A 25202-nucleotide genomic window follows, 5' to 3' on the forward strand; every position below is an offset into this window, starting at 1 on the left:
CTCTAAACTGCAAATACCTTGAGAGAGGACCATATAGGCATTCCTTTCTCTCAAAAACTGCCAACCCAGAATCCAGGCGACTCTCAATCCTTTTACAACATGGAATGCAACTGAATGCTCCATTTCCCATAAACACGTCCACCTTTACCTGACTCTTAACTACCCGTGCTTTGGCACCAGTGGCACCCGACACTTTGCAAGTCTCAACTGGCAACACTAGAACTTTATGCAATTGTCACAATTTCTTATAGAAATCCTAACTCATCACATTAACTGTAGTTCCTGTATCAGTTATGATATTGACCGGAATACTAAGAACTTTAGCCTGAACCACAGCCTGTATCAACTCACTATCTATCTGGCTACATCTCTTATTCTCAAATAAAAGTTCCTCCTGCATTCCAACACCATTGCTATATCTTAACATATTGACTACATCCTGTTTCTATTTAGTCTCTTGAGAGCTCTTCCTCCGTCCCACGGCCAACAACGGAGAGCTAATTGTGGCCGTCTTTAGTTTGTCGAATCGGTTGATGTAGGACGATTATCATTCATCACATCAATTATTCTCACACTTCGACTCTGGTTCTGCCAAGCCGGGTTGTTCGAAGTACCAGCTTGACCGCATTCGTTCCTGCTATTGCTATTGTTCGAGTATCTTTCGGGGTTATTCTGATTGTCCTGTCTCGGATAATAGGGCATTGCAAACCTGTTGTTCCCCTGTGGCCCTGCGTCCCGCATCTGCTGTTCATTGCCACCTCCTCGGCAAATCTTTCCTCAGATCTTCGTTTATGTTTGTGTTGAGGTGAAATGTTTCTCCAAGCCTGTCTATTGTTGTTACCTTTGTCATCATTCGGATGACTGTTAAATGACTGATTTCCATTCATAGGTTTGCCATTGCGGTTTCGTCCATTAGAACAATTCCCACAATTATTCAACCATTTTGTCTATTGCTGTTCTTTCCTTTGTACTCATAACCATTCCCCTTACTACTTTGTAACTGTAAGTCTTCCTGAATTAAGTTTATTGAATCCAAGACAGACAAGAAGTTATCCAAATCATTGTCTGATACATGGATTAGTTTCTCTCTAATATTTGGCGGAAGGCTGGGTTTTAATAGCCTGATCACATCACAATTTGAGATCGTTTCGTCCCAATATCACGTTTTGTTAACATATTTTTCGAAATACTTTCTTACGCTTCCTTGTTTAGGAATATATGACTCTAGAATGTGTACTTCATTTCTAAGTCTTTCCTGAATGCAAGGTGACCAGTACTTATTTAAAAATGCTTTCTCAAATTGTTCACAGGTGTAGCTAGTTTCAGCTGCATCTGTCGCCCACAGAGCAGCGTCTACTATATGCGAAACAATAAACTGTATCTTTTGTTTCTCGGCCCATGCTTTGGGCAGTATGTTTCGAAAACTCTTTATGATTACAATCGGTGCAGAAGGTTTGAAACTGGCGAAATGTTTAATTAAACTCTCCTCCATCATTATTGAAGATACAGTAGGCACAGCCCCCGCAACATTAAACTGTTCACTGTTAGGACTACACGTTCCTGCCTGTACCCCACAAATTGTGTTATAGGTGGCAGAGAACGTCGGGTTTTCGTGTGAAACATGAGAAGCAGGTATATAATTGTCATCCATTCTCGTGCTATTTACTCTATCCTGATCTGGCTGATTAATCTGACCAGTCGAGTGAACTGTACGAATTGCGCGTGTCACTTCTGTCTCTATTTTATCGTCTATCTGTTTCTCTTTATTATCTATCCATTTTTCTACGACAAATTTAGTATGTTCCGCTAGGCAATTCTGTATTGTTTCCTCATTTCATATCTCTATATTTTCTACCCTCCCGCTATTTTCCCTTACACCCCCCCCCCCTCTCTCTCTCTTCCTCTCTTCTACTGCTGTCTCTCCCTTTCTAACCATATTCTTTCCCTCTCTCTTTCTCTCTCCTCCTGCTGTTTCCACATTTCTAACTGTATTCTTTCCCTCTCTTTATCTCTCTCCCCCCTGTTGTTTCTGGAACTGATCTAACATCATTAGGATTGCAGTTACGGCGTCGTAACCCTGAGCAGCGCACGAACTACTTAGTTGCGGGTGCGGCTGTTTCACCCGCAACAGTTGGCAACACGCTGCTGTCAACGCTACGCTCTCGCTCTGCATGATCATCTGCAGTCTCTACTTCACGACCAGTAATTTTCTCTTGCATTTTTCTATTGGATGTAGAGTCCATAGGGATTTCCTCCAATTCGTTATCACTACCCTCTCGTGAATCTGTTTACATCTCAACTTCTCTCCTAGTCTTACTACCTAATCTCTTGGACTCTGGACGAGACATTATTCTATCACAATAATTTTCACATGTCTATCACCACAATAATAATAATAATACAATCTACACCGAGCGAGGTGGCGCAGTGGCTAGCACACTGGACCCGCATTCGGGAGGACGACGTTTCAATCCCGCGTCCGGCCATCCTGATTTAGGTTTTCCGTGATTTCCCTAAATCGCTCCAGGCAAATGCCGGGATGGTTCCTTTGAAAGGGCACGGCGAACTTCCTTCCTCTTCCTTCCCTAATCCGATGAGACCGATGACCTCGCTGTCTGGTCTCCTCCCCCCCAAAACAACCCAACAACAACAATACAATCTACAATTTCTAATTCTACACAAAATTTACAGCAAATGCAAATTTTCTTTCCTTCTTGAATTTCTGTTTGCAAAACACTACCACGCGGTACGAACCATGAAAATTGGCAAACAACACGAAACACGAAAGCAAGAGATATTTTCAGAAGCCCTTAAATTAGTTTTTACTGTCCGTTCTATTCTTATTCAAATCTATGGTGGGTTCCAGTCTTCAGTTTCTCTAAATATCGAAAGTAATAATCCTCGTAAACATGAAACAGATTACATACGCAAACATTAACTTCCTTATCTTAATAATATATTCTTTTCACATACATGGATTTTCTGGAACATCGATCCCCACGCTGGGCGCCAATTATAGCGTAATTTGTTTTTTGTTTTTGAAAGAGAATATTCTGACAACTAAATGAAATGTTTTGTTAAAAATTTTCTTTTATGTTTGTTAAAAGCCACGGCTAAATTTTCTCAGGGCGCTATCGCCAGAAATGTCATACGTATTCCAACGTGAAGACATCCGTCTTATTCACGATGGATTACAAAAAGGCTTTCTTTAATATTACGCAATAAGCCAATTAAACACAGTGCTTACTCTTTTTCTGTGAGGCTTGATGCTCCAGGATAGCTGTCTATGTGCTATGGTAGCATACACATTTATAGAAATGTACACATTTATAGAATTTACTCCTAATAAAACGGTACCTCTGGCCAAAAATGAATTGATAAATATTACAAGACGCCGTTTTGTATTTATTGAGATTATTCTTTTTAATATCTTTAGCATTAAATGACTATTAAAATAGCTTATATCATTTTTATCATTAATGGCATCGCTACAACAATGAGCCTATACAAAATGGCCAGAGCAACATTTAATTATTACGTAACTAAATCATGGGTAGGAAAGATACTTGCTACTGACAAAAACACAATTTTTATGAGCAGTAGTTTCATACATATTCAAGCTATTCTGATAGCGCATATAACGCTTCCATTGTTGAGTATCGATAATTTAATTTATACTCTTTTATTCCGGAGGCTATGCTGTAACCTGACATTCCCCGCTCTGATCAGCAGGAAGCCAGTTTTGTTTCTCCTGATGATGACGTCCTCCTGAATAGTCCCTGCCCGGAGATCCGAATGGCGTACTATTTTACCTCCGAAATATTTACCCAAGAGGACGCCATCATCATTTAACCATACAGTAAAGCTGCATGCCCTCGAGTAAAATTACGACTGCAGTTTCCCCTTGCTCAGCCGTTCGCAGCACCAGCACTTCACGGCCGTTTGGCGGATGTTAGAAGGCCAGATCAATCATCCAAAACTGTTGCCCCTGCAACTACTGAAAAGGCCGCTGCTGCCCCTCTTCAGGAACCACACGTTTGTCTGGCCTCTCAACAGATACCCCTCTGTTACGGCTGCACCCACCGCACGGTTACTGTTACCTGCATCGCTGATGCACGCAAGCCGCCCCGCCCCCCCCCCCCTCCCCCCACCAACAGCAAGGTACATGGTTCATGAGGGGGACAGAAACTCTCATTCGTACTCTGGAAGTGAGCAAAGTAGTTTCGTTGGATTCCTTGACTTCAAATTTGATCGTGGGTGCCATTTTAGTAATCGATACCTTCACGCGAACTTTCATCTTCCATTAATCTCTGTGGCACTAAACGAATATCATTTTAGATTACACAGGTATTTGACGGTAAAGAAAACATGTGAATTTTGAAGGGTAATAGTTCTTACCATTTTTTGTCAGTTATTGGTTGACATTTAAGGAAAAAGTAAACGAAAGTGAAATATGTTGACGCTACGCAGCAGAATTGTTAAATGATGTATGTGGTCAAGCGAACTTTATATGATCGATGTGTCACTGTTTCAGAGCAGCAAAAGGCTAATCTTACACAACGAAGAAAATTTGTTACAATGAGGAGAAGAAAACAGTCTTGATTGCGATTTTGTAATTAGAATTTATTTATTCGCCTATAAAGAGAGTTTCGCCTGATTCAACACTACCTTCAGATGGACCGATAAATGTGAATAAGCAGGTTTTTTTCGATATAAATTGCCTTACTTTTGTGGATGTTTTATCATCGATATCAATAAATTGCTGATCAACATTTGTTTGCTAATCTCAAGGAGCTTTGAACTGGGCGAAGTATATTTTTGCGGATGTTTCATCATCGATGCTCATTGCTTGTTTATCAACATTTATCGGCCAGTCTGAAAATGCTTTGAATTAGGTGAAACACGTATCATTGATGAATTAAAAAACAATAATCTCGACGTCGCAACCAAGAGTGTTTTCTTCTCCGCATTTTATTTACCCGTTGCTGTATGACCAAGCCATCGAGTGGAAAACATTTAAAATGTGCTTTTAGTCGCTTGTAGTCAAAGAAGATAAAACGAACATGATTACCTATATTTAACATAAATAGGAACACGTGCATGACAAAGGAAGGTATAACATTACTTATGTAGAAATTTTCGAACGAGATGTACTCCAGTCAATAAACACGGTCATGTACATTATCAGAATGGTTCTTTGAGAAGTCGCTATGGCAAAAAAGGCATTTCTGGCCAAGAGAAGTCTACTAATATCAAATACCGGCCTTAATTTGAGGAAGAAATTTCTGAGGATGTACGTCTGGAGTACAGCATCGTATGGTAGTGAAACATAGACTGTGGGAAAACCGGAACAGAAGAGAATCGAAGCATTTGAGATGTGGTGCTATAGACGAATGTTGAAAATTAGGTGGACTGATAAGGTAAGGAATGAGGAGGTTCTACGCAGAATCGGAGCGGGAAGGAATATGTGGAAAACACTGATAAGGAGAAGGGACCTGATGATAGGACATCTGCTAAGACATGAGGGAATGACTTCTATGGTACTAGAGGGAGCTGTAGAGGGCAAAAACTGTAGAGGAAGACAGAGATTGGAATATGTCAAGCAAATAATTGAGGACGTGGGTTGCAAGTGCTACTCTGAGATGAAGAGGTTAGCACAGGAAAGGAATTCGTGGCGGGCCGCATCAAACCAGTCAGTAGACTATTGACAAAAAAAAAAAAAAAATTCAAATGACGACGTTTTACTATGTCATGAATATACCAAAGTGTCTCTTGATTAATTGGATTAATTGAAAGTAGAGAGGCTTTTAGTTACTGAGATTGTATTTGAGACAAGTAACCAGTGGAAGAAGTATCGCGACTGGTAACGGGACGGATCTCCTCAAAGTCTACTGATCATGGGCTATAAAGTGCCTTCTCTAAAAGCTACGGGCACGTGCTCATCTTCGCTTCTGTGAAACACATCTCTTCTGCTGAAGAATTACTTACAGCATTTAACGTATAGTCAATCGGGGTAACTTTGTACTACTTTGTACAATTTTTAGTAAGTACTGGACAAAAAATTAATTACACATCGCAACAGACATTATGACATGTTACATCTATCTTTACTGAGTGTTTTCAAAAGTGAAAATGTACACTAACTGTGCCGCATTAGAGTAAAATTTTACTTTTAGTGGTAGTACAAAGTGACACTGTCACTCAGGATGACTTTAGAGCACCATTAAAGAACAAAGAACATTTCCCATGTCTAACGCTGTGGATAAACTAAGATCGTACCAGAAGGAAATCGGAAGTTAATAAGAATTAAAATAGTGTTAATTCAGTACTGCAGGTTTACTCTCAGATATCAAGATATTTGTACTGATCTGGCATTGCGGTAAGTTAAATCACTGTCCCTATAAGGTCTCTTCACAGCTATCGCAATTAAAGAATATTCTACAAGCCTTTAACACTAACCATTCCACATTATACACCCTCGATATGTAAATTTGTTTAAAGTGGTTTCTCCGTATAAGTTTATCAGTGCTATTTTTTGGCTGTTACCAATTTACGTACAGAGCTGACTTAGAAAGTTGTAAGTAAGCTATTTAGGTTTTTTTATTGGTAACGCCACGTAGCGCTCTGTATGAAAATCACTGGCTGTGCTGTGTGCGGTCTGTGGCTGGTTTGCATTGTTGTTTGCTATTGTAGTGTTGGGCAGCTGGATGTTAACCGCGCGTAGCGTTGCGCAGTTGGAGGTGAGCTGCCAGCAGTGGTGGATGTGGGGAGATGGCGGAATTTTGAGAGCGGACGGTCTAGACGTGTGTCCATCAGAAAGAGTAAATTTGTACTATTGGATATCATGGATTGATATATATATTATGACTTTTGAACACTATTAAGGTAAATACATTGTTTGTTCTCTATCAAAATCTTTCATTTGCTAACTATGCCTATCAGTAGTTAGTGCCTCAAGTAGTTTGAATCTTTTATTTAGCTGGCAGTAGTGGCGCTCGCTGTATTGCAGTAGTTCTAATAACGAAGATTTTTGTGAGGTAAGTGATTCATGAAAGGTATAGGTTATTGTTAGTCAGGGCAATTCTTTTGTAGGGATTATTGAAAGTCAGATTGCGTTGCGCAAAAAATATTGTGTGCCAATTTAGTGATGATCAGAATAAGTAAAGTGAGGAATGTCAGAGTACGTTCAGTTCTGCTCAGCTGTTTGAAAATCAAATAATGTAAGAGGTTTATCAGCACAGTCATTCATTAATTTTTCTAAGGGGACGGTTCAAAGTAGACCAGTAAAATGCTGAGAAGTGATAGCAGAACATAAAACTAGGAGGACATAGTTTCATAAAAACTTTTTATTGCTCCTCATAATTACATACCACAATTTCTTTTTTCTTTTTTTTGGGGACTTTCAGCTCTTTTAAGGCTGTTTTAGTTAGTCTTATTGCATGGGGGATTAATTATAGAATGAATGCAATATAATTTTTAGTAGCTGTGTGTCTGGTTACGAAGTCTCGTAACCGGTTGGCCCTGAGTACTATTAGTACGCAGTCTGACTGCATAAAATAACAATAAAGAATGAAAGGAAATTTCCGTTAACACAATTGATTAATTAAGTCACCTGAAACAATAAAAGTTACGAAACAATAAAGCACAAGTGTAACTGTTCTGTATGTGGTAGTGTGACTCAACGTACATGTATCTGGTATGGTTCTTCCTCAATACAACAAGAAATTTTAAACACCATTTACAATGAACTAATTGAAAAACCAGAAATACTATAATTCCACATAGAAACCAGAATTACAAGTCTAATACATGAACACGAGCCAGATGCTTTGTTGACTGAACCTGTGACCAAGAGGCATTATTATTAAGGAGATTTCAAATAAAAAAAAAATTTGTTACCTCCATATATATTGACGAAAAATACACTGTGATCATTGCAACATCTTCCATATATACATTACACCAACCGAACGGCATCTACCCTCTCGCCCAGCAGAACAATAACTGCACACGACATGCTCTCAACTAGTACTGCTCTCGACATCCTCTCAACAAGCACTGCCCACGGCAACCTCTGAACTACTACTGCCCTCGACATTCTCTGAACAACTGCTGCGCCAGTGGAGGCGGCGGAATAATACTCTTTGGCGCAATCTGTGGCGCTGTGACTCAGTGTAGCCACCTTACATATGCCCCTCCACTACGGGCTAGAATTTGATGGTATTTTTGCCAGCATTGGTGGTGAAAATACCACCAAATTCGTCAAAAAAAATACAGACAACAATAAAGGATAATATCAATAAGTAAATATCACATAACTAAATAAATTTTGGCTTTACACTGACCCTTCAATAACCTAATGTATAAAATACAGTAAGGAATACAAATGCTTGCATACATGTGATTTTACATAATAGTTTACACAAGTATTATTCAATCAATGGCACCAGCAATGACGAATAGGTGCAGGTAAGAGTCTCATAACATTTCATAAACAGTAAATACAGCAAAAATAAGTTTATACAAATATTCACATAAAATCTTTTCAATAGTTCAATAAACAAGTAGCACTCCTCAGAGTAGTTGACAGTTCCAACAGTAGCACCTAGCAATGGTCAACAGGTGCAAATAGCAGTCTCATAACATTTCATTAGCAGTATTTAAACAGCTCCAACAGTGGCACCCAGCAATGGCGAGCAAGCGCAGGCATAAGGAAGTGACATCATCTCAGAAAAAGCAGTTCCATCAGTGGCACCCAGCAATGTTGAACAGGTGCAGACACCAACAAGTGACATTTTTCAGTAGAAGCAGTTCCAACAGTGGCACCCAGCAATGTTGAACAGTGCAGGTAACAGTCCATAATATTCACTATCACTAATTAAACAGTTCATCAGAGTTCATTAGCAGAAATTAAACATTTCCAAGTGGCACCCATCAGTCTTGAACAAGTGCAGGTAACAGTCCATAATATTCACTATCAACAATTAAATAGTTCATCAGAGTTCATTAGCAGAAATTAAACATGTTAATATGTGTAAGCATGAACAACACACAATTGCTTTTACAAAATTATTATCAATGCTCTTACATTAAACATACAAATTATAATAGACACACAAATGATACCAGATAATTGTCATATTAACTACTACAAATACACAAATATCAGTAAACCTATAATATTTATGGGTGTCAGTGCAAGCCACAACAAACAAGTAAAATAACTGAATAACTGAACAACTGTCAGTGTGCCAAGATATGCAAATACTTCCTCTCTCCAAAAAAACATTTACTGCTTATTGATTTAACAAAGTGTGTGTGTAGGCAATCTTCCTTCTACTTGAGTGTTCTAGTCTGCCATCTTCATCCTCCTTGTTCCATATAAACCAACAAAAAAATATGCTCCTCACTTACTTTACCTCTTATCCACCAAAACTCGAATAATCATCAGCATCACATAATCTTAATACTTCAATAATACCTCTTATGGCGATACATATAAACCTTATCATCAATATCATTTACCTTACCTCTTGCCCACCAAAACTCCAATAATCATCAACTTCACACAATCTCAATACCTCAATAATACCTCTTCAATACGTCGATACATATAAACCTTATCGCCAATATAATTTCACTTCCATAACAACTCTTTCCTCTAGTCAGTCTCCTCGAACAACTACAGATAAAATCCTAGTGCAAACTTCAGTTCATCATTCCATACAATCCGAAGACACAATGTCCACACACAACCTCTGTGTAATCCACCTGAGCCAAATCTTCTACTCATTATGAATTATAAAATACATTTTGGTCACCTTGTCCATCATTAAATAAAAGAAATGCATACATGAGCTCTAACAGCCTTTAGTTTGAATAACTTTCAGTAAGTAAGTATGAGTACGGAGTGTGAATGATCGTAATATTTCACAGTGTGTACACCACTTCAAGAATTATGGCAAAACAGAAGCAAACATGTGGGGTATTTCTTGTGTCACGTGTCACTTGCTATTTCAATCGCTCACGAAGAATGCACTGTAATAACTGTCAATGGTCTAAACCTAGTGTTGGTATGTCATGTCGTTAACTTCCTTTCTATTAGCATAAATTTATACACCTTCCATAAAACCTCCAGCTCGTGTGACTTCAATGGAGTTTCTTCTACCAATGTCGTTCGTAGAATTATAGCAGTTCATTTTCTTATCTTAAATATAAAGCACTGAGCGTAAGCAAAACATGCAATAGCGAGTAAATATACCAGTAGAGAACAGAATGTCAACAAGTGGATGCAGCACAATCCCTACAACGAGGCTCTGCCAAGCGAACAATCTATAATTAATACCATAGTGTGACCTAAACTCCATGTTCGTACACAGTATATCACCATTTCTATATACCAAATTAAAGAGTAGTTATGAAAACAAAACAAAAATGTCTAAATATGCAATTCATACGCAAAGCAGCAAGTATATATCTTACATAATAAACAGGTAATTAACATCACATCAGCATAAGCAAATAAATATTCATATGTAATCTTAATAAGGAAACATGAAGGCACAAGCAGATAAATCACAAAGTATTACTTACATACATAACCATATCAGCATGACTAATCAGGTGACAATAATAATTTAAATAAATAAGCACAGCAGGCACATAATAAAAAAAATATGACATCAGTTAAAAGGCAGAGCAGCCAAGCGATGCATAATATACATAAGTAACAACCCTGTTCATTAATCAATCATTGTCAAAATCAGTTAACACAAAGTATAAATCACGTAATCGCGATCAGCAAATTCGTCTAAAGTACGTACCTAAGTGGAAATATGTTACCTGAAAAATAAACTCAATTAATAGTTACCTTTTTAGTTTATTACTTTCTTCTTCGAAATTACATTCTTCCTGAAATTTTCTCGATAGCAAGTCCTCTTAACGTCGGACACACATGGAATTTACCTGAAGTTCTTAAATATTTTATACAACTGTATCCTGAAAAAAACTGAACGTTAATAACATAATTTATCAAGTCACTATAGCTTTATACTGAATTTATTCGGAGAACTTAGACTGTGTATTTGTTTACGGCTGTTAGTGCATTGGCACTGAGCGCTCGATCAGCTGTAGGTACGCGTGACGTAGGAAGTAATTGTTTGCGGTCAACGACTGCCTTGTGCGGCGCGCAGACTTGACTGTTGCTTTGAGTATGTGTCACCGCCAGAACACGGCGCGGTATCCTTGTATTCTGTGAGTGTTTACGTATAACTGTTAATTTCTCAAATGTATGTCATTCCACAAAAATTTTAACGTTCGATATTTGATGTATTCCTTAGAGCGCCCAGATTTAAGAGTTTCTACTTCGACAGTGTTATCATGAATAATTTTGCGAACTCTCTATGGACCGTTATAAAGCAGAAAAAAAATTGCGACACAAGCCTTTTCCTTTGTGAGACAAACGATGAGACTTAATTAACACCTTTTGAGCAACTGAAGGTAAAATTTCGTTTAAACTACGAATGAATTCTGCAGAAGATATAGTAAGTCCAAACGGTAATCTCCGAAATTAATAACAGTTACCAAAGGCTAAAAAGGCAGTGTATTTTATACAATCAGTGTGGAGTTCTATATGCCAGAAACTTGCGCGCATATCAATTGTGGACAAAACTTTAATTCCATGGAAATGTTGAAGAAGTTCATCTAAATTTTGTGGACGGTCAGTTTCGGGAATGATAATATTGTTTATCTCTCTGCAATCCAGAACCAAACGAATTGACCCATCCTTTTTAAGAACGACATGTAATGGGCTGGTATAAAGACTGACTGCTGGCTCAATAATGCCTTGGTCTAACATGCATTGAAGTTCACTCTTAACCTTATCTCTATAAGCCAAAGGAATAGCGTACGTTTTTCCTCGAAATGGGGTGTGTTCTTTTACTTTAAATAAATATTGTAAGCCTTGTATAGTTCCTGTGTGAAGTCAAAATTTGGTGCAGTTCTTCTCTTGCAACGTCATCTGGCACTTCAGCTTTGTTAATCTTTTCATTAATTAATTCTTCGCTGTTAATTATATCATCCATCCCGCCTCTGTATCTATTGTCGTTGTCATGAATGAACACATTGTCGTCATAATACTCAGCGAAAATATCAGAAGTAAGAAACCTTAAACATTTTGTGTCTGATTCAGATTTCGTTACACACTCGAAAAATTTCAAACATCTCGGCATTCCAGCAACAATCAAGTTCACACTTCCTTCCTTAAGGTTTAAAATTGCCTTATGTGTGATAAGAAACACCATGCCTAATATAATTTGTATACTGAGTAATGCAACAACAATAAAATTAGCAGAAAATTCATATCCTTGACAAATTAAAATTAAGTTGTTCTGTTGTTTGACTTCCACACCTTTTCCAGAAATAGCTCCTCGAATTGTAGTTTTAGATACAGGAAACACAGGGCAAGCAATAGTTCTTACACATACACGAAAAACTGATTCACTAATAACATTCAATGGGCTCCCATAATCTAAAACCGCAGTGAACTTATTCTTCCTCACACATACTTCAATAACAGGATGTAAAAATGCGTCTACATTATTTTCCTTTTCGTCTAGCAAAATATCTCTCATGTCTTCCATGCGTACGTAGTGTAAAGTCGTAGTGTCATTACTTTCTGAACCGTCTATATTGCTGCCAGAAGCCGAAGCTACAAGTCATTGTCGATTGTTTGCGTCACGTCTTTGATTATTCGCCTCATTCCCGGATCAATTTCTACGATTTTCACTTGTCTCTCTGAATTTCTGTCACGTGGAGGATGCCAATTAGGTCCCTCCTGTCTGTTACATGTAAATTCTTGGTTTTGTCTGTTATTAAAATTTCTGTTTTCCTGGCTATCTGCATGATTACTTCTTGTGTAATTTCGACTGTCACTTCTGAAATTATTTTGTTATACCTACTACCCTGGTTATTTCTGTATTAAGAATTTCTATTATTGTATGAATAATTTCCGTCTTGATGACACCGATTACTGTTTCCGTATGATTGATCATTCCGGTAGGAATTTCCGTTATTATAATTGTCTGTGTAATTTCTGTTAGAACGTCTGGTATTGTCATAAGGCTAGTATCTATTGTCCTGTCTGTTTCGTCTGTCGCTCTCAAAATTACCGCTCTAACGTCCGTTCCGATCACTATCCCTTTTCTCTGAAAATCTATTGCGATCACCGTTACTTAAAAAATTACAAGAAGTCCCCTCGTCGTTGTCGTACTCAAGTTCTTGTAGCAAAGTCGTAAAAGTTTCAATGTCGTCTTTACATCTTCCGGCTAAAGCTATTTGTCTTATCGATTGTGGCAGCTTAGTTAAACAAATGCGAATTAGTTCAGTCGGGCTGTAAGGGTTAGAAAGGAATTGATTCTTTCGAATCCTGTCTTCCAAGTATTCTGCTGGCGTGCGGAACTCAGACTGTTTAAAATTATGCTGCATAATAAGACTATGTTTGACTCTGTCTTGCGTGTTTTCGGACCGATATGCCGATAGAAATGAATGATAAAAATCATTTGTATTATTTCCATCTCTAATAAGTGCGCGCATCCGCGTCGCCGGTTCGTTTTCTAAATATCCACACATAAATTCTAGTTTGTGGCTTAGTGGCCAATTTGGTGGAACTGCGTACGTAAATTGATCTAACCATGAAAATGGACGTATGTCATCCTTAGAATTGCGAAGGATCTTAAATTTCCGAAGAGTTAAAAAGTGTTTATAGCTAAAGTTTTCGCCTCGTGGCGACAAAGACCTACCGCGTCTTTCCCAGTTGGAATGTCGATTATTGTCAAGTTCGCGCGCCTGGCGCTCTCTTGTTGCATCTCGTAAATAAAATAAATTATTTTCTTCAAATCCCGCTGCTATCTGTGTTTCTAAATTTCTTCTACTGTCTTTTCCTACGATTTCGCTTTCAATTTGTTTAACTTGCATTCGTAACGCCTCAAATTCCCTTTTAACGCGTTCATTAAATTTTCCCTGCTTTTCGACATGTTTATTTATATTCTGGTACTCTTCTATTTCTGCAAATGGCAATGGATCTGTATCATCTGAATCTCTGTCCACATTTAAACTAAGTCTTGTCAATTTATCTGAAATCTCCTCAACTCTTTCCAATAAGTTGCCTATTTGTTCTTTCTTTTCATTTACATCTTCCGTAAGTGTCGCGACTCGAGTTTCAGTATTGACACATTTAGTAGTTAACTGTTCATATTGTTGTCTTAGGTTATTTATTCTGTCATTTGGTACGGATTCCTCGATTCTTTCAAATATTTCTTCCTTATCGTGTGCACGTTGTAAATTTAACTCTGAAAATTTTTGTACTATCACGCGATCTCTTTCCTCCTGTTCTCTATCCTGTTCCTTTTGTCTAATTTCTATCGAAATTAATCTATTATTGTGAGCATTCACAATCGGTTGCACTTCTTCTCTAATTTCTTTCTTTACTTCATCTTTCATGTTTATAAAACATGTCCCTGTTCATGAGTCTAACCGTGTTTCCATTGTTCCCATATCGGTTTCTAACCGTGTTGCCTCTGTTTTTAATTCAGATCCTAACTGTGATCCCAAATTTAATATTGCACTCATCAACTGCTCCATATTAACTGGTTCGAAATTCTTTTGCCCCTAACATTTCTCGTAAAACTAACTTCCTTCGTCATAGCTGTAGAGCTATCTGTGTTCGATACTACTCCAGAATCTTCTGTCGTTAATCTCGTATTCTGAAAATTTTATGATTGTGAAAAATTTTGAACTGGTTCAGGATTATTTTCCCGGCTTATTAAATTATTTTCTACTTCATTATTCATCATACTGTTCTCCTGTGTTGGCGAGTTCACCATGTTAACAATTTCGTCATTCTGACTATCCATCATTTTTGCCTTTTTCATCGATTGCGTAATCATTTACAAAACATACGAAACTCGTCACTATACGAAAATTACACACAATATAACACTTTAATACCAACAATACCATTCACACAAAATGCTTCCCGACAAACACGATTAACGAACAATTGAAATCTTCATAATTGCACACAATTGTCAAACCCGTATACGAGACATCAAAAACTAAAATCTGCAAAAATACCATTGGAAGAACGACCAGGCAACTACAAATGTTCAATTACTAAATCTACACACACAATACAGACTACAGTTACTAAACTACAAATTACTACAACAATACTACTGTCTGCTATTTTTACTATCAAAAGAATTCCAAGGGACGATCCTGGCAGGGTCGCCACCTGCGTGGGGGCTTAATTATATAATGAATGCAATATAATTTGATTAGCTGTGTGTCCAGTTACGAAGTCTCGTAACCGGTTGGCCCTGAGTAGTATTAGTACGCAATCTGACTGGATAAAATGACAATAAATAATGAAAGGAAATTTCCGTTAACAGAATTGATTAATTATGTCCCCTGAAACAATAAAAGCTACGAAACAATAAAGCACAAGTGTAACTGTTCTGTATGTGGTAGTGTGACTCAACGTACATGTATCTGGTATGGTTCTTCCTCAATACAACAAGAAATTTTAAACACCATTTACAATGAACTAATTGAAAAACCAGAAATACTATAATTGCACATAGAAACCTGAATTACAAGTCTAATACATGAACACGAGCCAGATGCTTTGTTGACTGAACCTGTGACCAAGAGGCATTATTATTAAGGAGATTTGAAACAAAAAAAAAATTTGTTGCCTCCATATATATTGACGAAAAATACACTGTGACCATTGCAACATCTTCCATATATACATTACACCAACCGAACAGCATCTACTCTCTCGCCCAGCAGAACAATAACTGCACACGACATGCTCTCAACTAGTACCGCTCTCGACATCCTCTCAACAAGCACTGCCCACGGCAATCTCTGAACTACAACTGCCCTCGACATTCTCTGAACAACTACTGCGCCAGTGGAGGCGGCGGAATAATACTCCTTGGCGCAATCTGTGGCGCTGTGGCTCATTGTAGCCACCTTTCATTATTTCAAATAAAGTTGTCAAAAATTATTGTGAAATTTGCACTGGCGATCATTTGTCAAAGCTACCACAACGTAAATGACCAGCACTGGATTACCTGACTTTACCACTGTTTGCTCATTCTCTTCTGTAATAACAACAGCAATGTAAATTAAATCTCTTATGAAACATTGGAACAATAGAAATAAGGTATTGGTGTCTTTTTAGAGTATCCATTAACAAATAACGTGGGGTACCCTGTGCATCATTTAGGTAGCACATCCACGATATCAACTATGCAGCATGAGTGACACTGGTATGAACAGTTAAAGTAAAGCACTATAATTAATAAGTACATTTCACTCGCAGTAAGTATTCCACCCAGGAGTATATAACACAGTATGTTGTAATGCTGCAATAAACACAGTTATTTGCTTATCCGTAGGATCAGACGCTCCATTGTGGAAACATTTCATCTACTTTTTCTATTAGGTCAGAGTTTAATCTGTTGTATTGGATATTGAAATGTGTTGACTAGAGTGTGAGGTCAATGGTTGCTCGCAACAGCAACCATTGTCCTCTTTAGGTTCTGAGAGAGATTTCGAAGGGAAATGTTTCTGGCACGGACAATCCAAACGTCGCTGTTTGGGGAGGATTTAATGTAGCGTGAAACTGATTCATTCCGCGCCAGCGGATGGCAGACCTCCGCTTGGGGTGCAGTCGCCGTTGTTGTTGCGCTCCACTGACAGAAGTAACTCTCCCAGAAAGGACCGAATGAACTGCTAAAGTCATCCACAGTTTGGTGCACGCTCTTTGGGAACTGAGGAACAGCGAGCTAATCTGAGCTATTGAAGTATCTGTTTGCACCCTAATTCTCTTGACATGGAACACAATGTGGTTGCATTGCTAATGATATTACCTTAAAATACCATGACAAAACTATTGCCTCTGGCGTTCAAGATGTTGTAAGGCAAGCGCTATACCGTCATACTTCAAAAGGAATATAGCATTCCTTATTTTAAAGAAAACAGGACCAAGCTATTGACACGAATTAAACCAAAATACTGGAAAACTAATACAAGCCGGCATCTGGAAAAATGCAGGAAAACGTGAGACAAAACTGACCGTATAACTATAGAACATAGTTTGAGACCAAGCAAACTCACGTTTATAGCATTTGTATGTTTATAGCGATCTTTTGACTGTGTAGACTGTAATACGCTTTTTGAAATTCTGAAGCTTGCAGAGAAAAAAAAATGGAGAAAAAATTTGTGTGCAACCTCTACGGAAATTCGAATCACAGGAAAGGAAAGGCTCAATTTAATTCACTCTGTATAATGAAAAAGATTAAAAGAAATGATGGATAAATTTAGAAATATAATTACACTGGTATCCAAAATTAAAGCAACAAATGGAAGTTCTGCAAGATTTCGTTTATTTTTCCACAAAACAGTATAAACGAGTGATAGTAAAGTAGAAACAACATAAAGAATACAGAACGTAAATAACTGAAACTGTTGTGGTTGGCAGGAGAGCCAACACCGGGTTACTAGAGGAGGCCGAAATGCACGCGTCTTAGCTCACGCAGGCTGGCGTGAGGTCTGGAACAGGACAAGGAAATTAGAATTTAGAAAAAATGGACGTAGCTGGTGGAATACTTAACTTTAATCCATTAATGATGAACGTCGTTATTGAAGGTACATGATTCACAATATCAATAGTAACTGAATATGCCGCCTTGCTAGGTCGTAGCAAATGACGTAGCTGAAGGCTATGCTAAACTATCGTCTCGGCAGATGAGAGCGTATTTTGTCAGTGAACCATCGCTAGCAAAGTCGGTTGTACAACTGGGGCGAGTGCTAGGAAGTCTTTCTAGACCTGCCGTGTGGCGACGCTCGGTCTGCAATCACTGACAGTGGCGACACGCGGGTCCGACGTATACTAACGAACCGCGGCCGATTTAAAGGCTACCACCTAGCAAGTGTGGTGTCTGGCGGTGACACCACAGAAACATTCACAACAGTGCACAAAAATTGTCTGCGTTTCTTCGAACTTAAAACGATTTACACACACATTCCAACAATTGGTTAATTTGCTCAATATACGTACAGGCATGGTGTGAATGAAACCACCAATCTTATGCTAAGGCAATAATGCCCATTCTTTCGGCAGACCTACTCGCAAGTTTTGGACCGTGGTTGGTGGACGCTGACATGATACAACCAGTCTCCTTAATGCATCCCAAACGCGCTCTATGGGACAGACCGGGAGAGCGAGCAGGTCACGCCATGCATGCAATATCTTCCGTTTCTAAGAAAACACCAACCGTCTATGCTCTACGAGAGCGAGCATTATCGTCCATCAATAAGAATTCTGGGCCTACAAAACCTCACAACAACTGCAAGTGAGACCCCAAGATCTCTTCACGATACCTGACAGCCGATTCACCCATACAATTTCTTTAAGAGGTGTTCGAGTGGTCAACATAACCTTCGCCCCCACTATCTAGGATCCTCCTCAGTGCACGTCTCTTTCCAAAATGTTTGGGTTCCAAAATCGAGTTGCCCGCTCACTTTTCGGCCGTCTAGGGACATGTTAACGACTCCACACTAGCTGTTCCCGTCTGCGAAGAAAATGGCTCTGAGCACTATGGGACTCAACTGCTGTGGTCATAAGTCCCCTAGAACTTAGAACTACTTAAACCTAACTAACCTAAGGACATCACACACATCCATGCCCGAGGCAGGATTCTAACCTGCGACCTTCGCGGTCGTGCGGTTCCAGACTGTAGCGCCTTTAACCGCTCGGTCACTCCGGCCGGCGTCTGCGAAGACACCTCTGAGATACACATACAGCAGGTTTACCACAATAAAGGCCGCTCTGCTAAAGCCTTATGTACACCGTCTGCCTCGATACAACATGTCCAATAGATGCTGCGAGATCAGACGTCAGTTGCTGTGCAGTACTAACGCGGTACCGGTGTGTCCTTATAGTCAAATAAAGGTACCCTCTTTCTGATGTTGGCCCTGCAGCTATCTTCGGGTTACGGTTTCGGTCTCTACAAAATGTCGCCACATCCGAGAAACAACAGAACGATTCACATTAAGCAACATCAGTTTGCGACTCTTCTGCGTCCATTCTTCCTGTAGCCCTGCACCAAAGAGAGGCTGCCAGGCATTTTCTTTGAGCCACACTGCATCGTCTGTGACTGTGTTTACTGCGGTTGTGCACGTGATACTGCACAGCAAACAGTATCCCATTTATCAGGTTACTTTCCATTTGGAAAGCGGTTGCACTCAGCGACTGTTATATTGACTTGTAAATTATAGATTGCAGCAATCAGTCGTCCTTTCTTAAATTTTTTATTATGCAGATATAGATTTCAGGTAGAAGCTAGCCCCTCTCAGTGCACTATTTTTTTTTTTTCGCTACAGCATGTAAGTCCCTGTTGATCGGGCTTCACCCACAGTTCATTCAATACTCCCATTTGATAGGTGACCTGACTTTATCGTTGGCATGATTGTCCGTAGACCGGAATGCCATCTTCCGTGCAGAATACGATAGTACGGACATTTGTTGACAGTTTGTATGATTACATCATGAATGAGACACAGGACGTGGGAACAGAGGTTTGTTGCTTTATTTTTGAACACCAGCGTATAAGGAGAAATTACCAAAGTTTTGTTATTTGTAAACGAAATTGTTATTCCGTGAGACGTGGTATAATACCTTAAGACCAATGGGAAGGATTTAAAAATGTCTTCAAAAGATATTTTAGATGAACATCAACAAAAACAGAACATACGCAATGGATCATAGTCGACTCAAATCAAGCTATTCTCAACATATTAGAATAGGAGAGATTAAAAGTGATAGATAAGTTTTTCTAGTAGAGCAACGTAATAAATGAGGATTCCCATAATGCAGAAAATGTGGTTAGATCGCGAAAGCGATGAAACAGATATGTCGAAGAAGGCGACGCGTAGAAGGGCGGTTTGAGGGTGGGGAGGGTATCTTGTTCTGCGGTTAATATTTCAGTTAGGAAACGGGGTAAAGTGTTTTTGGTTCAACCCGGACCATCGGCCATTTTACAACCATTCAAGCACCTATATGATTCTAGATATGTTGCAGTGTATTATGTAACGAATGAACGACGAACCGAAGATAGTGCTCGGGCAAAATCTGTGAATCAGCTAATTTCTTTTGCAAAAGATATTAAATGGGCTGAAATCAATAGTCAGCTAATGGTACCCTTTGTATGTGCAAGTTCGGGTTTTACGCGCAAAAACAAGCAAAACAACATCTATCTCTGGAAGGTTTCTGAAGTGCACCACAACTGTACTTTTAACGGTTCAAACTTTCCACGAAAGTCAAAAGGAATTATTTTGTTTCCCTTTTACCCAAAAAATTTCCATCCGTTGTCGAGGTACGGTAGCTTAAAGTCGAGCTAAATGTAGCACGTAAATTCATTGTTACCTGAACTGAATGCGCAGAAACAGTTTAAAGTGAATCAATAAACAAACAGCGCGTTTTTACGATCAAACTGTAAACTCGCTTTCAAAAATTTAGCTTTATTTCGATTTTTCGTACAAAAAACAAGTTTTCTGAGGGTTTTCACGCGCTCCTTTTCTATATTTATGCTTGTGCGAATCGGATAAAAAATTTTAAGAAAAAGAAGGAATACGTTTAATTAATGGTCATCCTGTCGTTTTGTGAAAGTTTCATTCGTTGCCACGATATAGGTAGCGTGGTTCGAAATAATAAAACCTATACTGCATCAGTCGTCACCTCCTCCGTCCGAACAGGACTCGGAAGACCCAATGGTACCGACCGACCATCTTTGTCATCCTCACCCCACAGGCGTCACTAGACGCAGATACGGAGAGGCATGTGGTCAGCACACAGCTTCCCGGCCATTGTCAGTTTACGAGACCGTAGCCGCTACTTCTCAGTCAAGTGGCTCCTCAATTGGCCTCACAATCGCTAGAAGCTGCTAGGCAACAGCGCTAGGCAGACCTGGAGGGTGACCCATCCAACTACTAACCGAGCCCGGCAGCTCTTGATTTCGGTAATCTGACGGGAAGCGGTGTTACCACGGAACCACAATGAAAAATGCACATAAAAATACTAATATGTCCGGGGAATATTTAGAGACATAAATGAAGGGAACTAGCTCCTTGACTTGCCTGTCAGCTTCAAAGACATTTAAATCTAAATATCTTGATATATTCGCGCTTTTTCGATTGTTAACCCTACTTCCCCAGTGGAATGATCTCTCTTAGATGAAAAGTGTTGGCTACTTGCCATCTTGCCATTTGTAGGCTAATCTTCCTTGTCCCGTGCCCAAAACCCAGAAGATTCAGCAGTCATAGTATGTAGTGTGTAATATCATAGAAGAACCTACATTTAATAGCTTAAAAAGTTTTTATGGAGAGATGAAAATTCTGGAGGTGGAACTGTAGCAGGGTGGGACGCTAGAACCAGGATGTAAGAATACACTCAAATTTATGTGCCTCTAGAGAGTGGGATGCAACTGCAATAGGAAATATCCGAGGGGTGCATCTAAAATAGTAAGTATCACGGAGTGGGGATGCATTCATCTTAAACTATAATGAGAAATTCCAAATTGGATGACATGATAGCAGGTGTCATGTTTGAGCCGTGAGCGGCTCGCGGTCAAGCCGTTTATTGCTCGTCATCTTGTTTTATCGTTCTGTCGACTCCTTCTTATACAATGTTTTTGGCGTCACTAAGTTGCTGGTTTGCTTGCCCTTGAGTGCTAGCAGTAGCGCTTATCGATAAGTGCACCGTTGTTCTATCTCTGGAGCGACCGTTAGTATTTCCGGGTCGTCTTCTGTCGGAAGTTCAGTCGCGGACGGACCAGCAGTGTAGTCGGGGACAGAGCGCCAGCGAGGTGAGGACAGCCAGTACTCGCCCGACCGCTGGCGACACACATGCACTGTCCGACGGAAGGAGAATGGAGCAGGGACGACCGTTGGTTGGTTTTTCGGTCGGTCGTCTCATCGGGCGACATATATTTGGTCTTCCGATCGCTTCTGGGCCCCTTCAATTGATCATCTTGCGGATCTTTGGTCGGTTCCTTCCTTGTGCATGGATCCGAGCCAGTGTCTCCGGGACGTCGTGCGTCCGACGGCTGTCGGGACTTCAGTCGGTGAAAGAGGGGGAGAGGGGTGGGGAGGGGGGGACGGAGTGCAAGTGAGGCGCGGACAGCCAGTACTTGCCGACCGCTGGCCACACATATGAACTGTCCGACGGAAGGATATTGGAGCGGGACCGACCGCCGGTTGGTCGTTCGGTTGGTCGTCTCATTGTGTATTTGGTCTTTTGATAATTTCTGGGCCTCGTCAGCTGGTCATCTTGCCGAACTTGAGTCGTTCCTTCCTCATGCAGAGATGTCGTCGCCTATGGGCAAGAGTTACCTCTGAATGGGTGGGGCCGAGCCAGTGTGCCCGGGTCGAACGGACATCAAGTTGAGTCGGGTTGGAGCTGCAGTGAGCTCCGGACAGCTAAGACTCGCCCGACTGTTGCCGAAACTCATAACTTGAGGGGGACGACCTTGGTTGGTCGTTCGGTCGAACGTCTCATCGGACGTCGTGTATTTGCTCGCGGACCGCTTATGGAAACTCTCTTTGTGTGGGACTTGTCATTTCTCATTGTTGTTCCACGGTGATTGGTTTAAGGATTGTCGGTGTAAGTGTTTACGTGGAATTGTGTGTAGCTCCTGTGATTTCCGCTGAGCAGATGAATGCTGTCTTCTTACTTGAGTAGCCAGTCGGTCGGTTGAGACAGAGCAGCGAGGAAGTCTCCACGGCGTTTAGTTCGACAGCTTTGGTGTTTTCATTTTGTCTTAGAGTGTTTATTGTGCCTTGACTGTGTTTAGACGCCATTTGTCGAGACCTAGTGCTGCTGGAATCTTCGTCATCGCTGATATTTTCGATGGTCGTCCCGTTGGTCGGGTGGAAGGGAATTGATTAGGTTGTTGGTTGGTTCGTCAGCTGTCCCTCGGTCGTGCTGCCACTGATTGTTTAGAGTTACACTTGCCTGTCTCACCTAAACTGTTGTCAGTTTCCTCCACAGGCCGACCCTTGTAACACTTCTGAGCACCACTGTTCTGTTGTTTGTGATTGTGATTTTCTTTTGCGCAAGTACTGTGCCAGGCCTTCAGCCATGTATTAATTTTGTCTTTTTTATGTTTAGTATATGGGCTTCAGCCGAACCGTATGTGAAGCATTTTAAGATTAGGCCTGCAGCAGCGTTTGTTTTAAAATTTGTGGCTTTCAGCCATAATGTATAATTCCTGTCTGTAAGGTTTCTCTTTAATTATCTTGAAATGTTAAAATGGCCTTCAACCGTGCTGTGTAAAATCTTTTCTTAAGGTTTGTCTTTAATTATTCTGAATAACTGTTTGGGCCTTCAGCCGTAAAGATATTTCAAGTTTTCCTAAGATGATTTTCTATTGTACTGTCTAAATGCTTGTCCTTAAAGGTTCCCTTTTATTATGTTGAAATATAATTGGGATTTCAGCCGAGGAATTTATTTAAATTTTCGTTAATGTGGGCTTTGGCCGAAATTTGTAAATGCTTGCCTTTTAAGAATTTCGTTTGCTGATCTGAAACATTATTTGGGCAATTAGCCGAGAAGATATTTTAATTTTATTTAAGTAAGGCCTTAGCCGTTTGTCTAAATTCTTGTGCCTCAAAAGGAATTATTTAAGGATATTTTGGTTTTATTTAAGTAAAGCCTTCAGCCGTTTCACTAAATCCTTGTGTTTTAAAAGGAATTATTCAAACTTTATTATTGAGAAGTTACTTGTGCCCTCAGCCGTGGATTGAGCATTGTTGTTTTAAAGAGGAAACTGTTCATTGGTTTCCGAGGAATAAAGTTGTGTGTTCTTGCGCAACTAGCAGTAACTGATGTTGGTCCCTTTCCACAACCTGATCTGCTCTGTCCTCCGAAAGCAGATTTCAATGTTATACAAAGTGACATCATGGACCATGTTACTTTACTTGACACGATGCATTTGGTTACAAGGCGTGGTTACTAATGCTAACCAGCAAAATAGGGCGAACATATCAAGATGTATTGATTTAAACGCCTCTGAAGCTGCCAGATCAATCGAAAAGCTAGTTCCCTTCTTTTACATTCCTAACTATGCCCAGAACACATTATTCTTTTTCGTGCTAAGATAGTAGCTAGCTTTCATTCTGGCAAAAGGTATAATCGCAATTGAAGGTCAATTTTTTCTGGAAAGATTTTTTTGACATCAATTATAAATTTCCGTGTTAGAATTTATTTTGTGGAAGTCTTTAGCCTTAATAATATCCTACTGCGGCAGTGAGACGTGAAATGTAAGAATTTCAGGCAAGAAGAGAGTAAAAGCTTCAGAAATGTGATGCTGTAGAAGAGAGCTGGAAATTAGATGGGAGACGAGATACTAAAGATGAGGTACTGAATCTAAAAAAAAGAATTTATTGCAGCACGTGCCCAAAAGAAAGATTCCATTAATAGGATACATCCTGAGACATCAGGGAATGCGCAGTTCGGCATTGGAGGTAAGGGTGGAGGTAAAAATTGCAAGGGGAGGCCGTTGCTTGACTGTAGCTAAGACGTGCAACAGCGTGAAGAGCTGCATCGTACCAGGCTTCGTAATGAAGACCACAACGTCAAAAATTGAGGGGAAAACCAGCTGAAATACATACATGGGTGACCTACCACAAATTTGGACCTCATATACATTTGACTCCTTGAATAAATCTCACTTCGTAGGCTACTTGTATTTCATTTTGAAACAAACATTTTATTTCATAGTTTAGCAATCAATTAATCTGTAAGTTACATACAGCAAAAATATTTAAGTATTAAGTATGACACGATGTATAGGGTGATTAAGCTGCCTCTGCGACTGGTTTTATGCAACTCTACCCAACATCTATATCAGGAGCGGTATCCACACCGGAGACCGCCAAGTAACCGATTTAAGTTCCACTCACAGACACTTACAAAGGAATGCCGATCTACGCCATTCGTCCACTAAGACTTAAGGTGGAGTGTCACTTGCAGGTCTAGGAACAGTGTATATGGGAGAACTGATTTCACTGCACCCGTCCTTGCTAGGAGAGACGATACACGAATAAGCAAATTGCCCAAATGCGTCAATTTG

This window comes from Schistocerca piceifrons, chromosome 3 (genome assembly GCF_021461385.2).
Source record: "Schistocerca piceifrons isolate TAMUIC-IGC-003096 chromosome 3, iqSchPice1.1, whole genome shotgun sequence".
NCBI lineage: Eukaryota > Metazoa > Arthropoda > Insecta > Orthoptera > Acrididae > Schistocerca > Schistocerca piceifrons.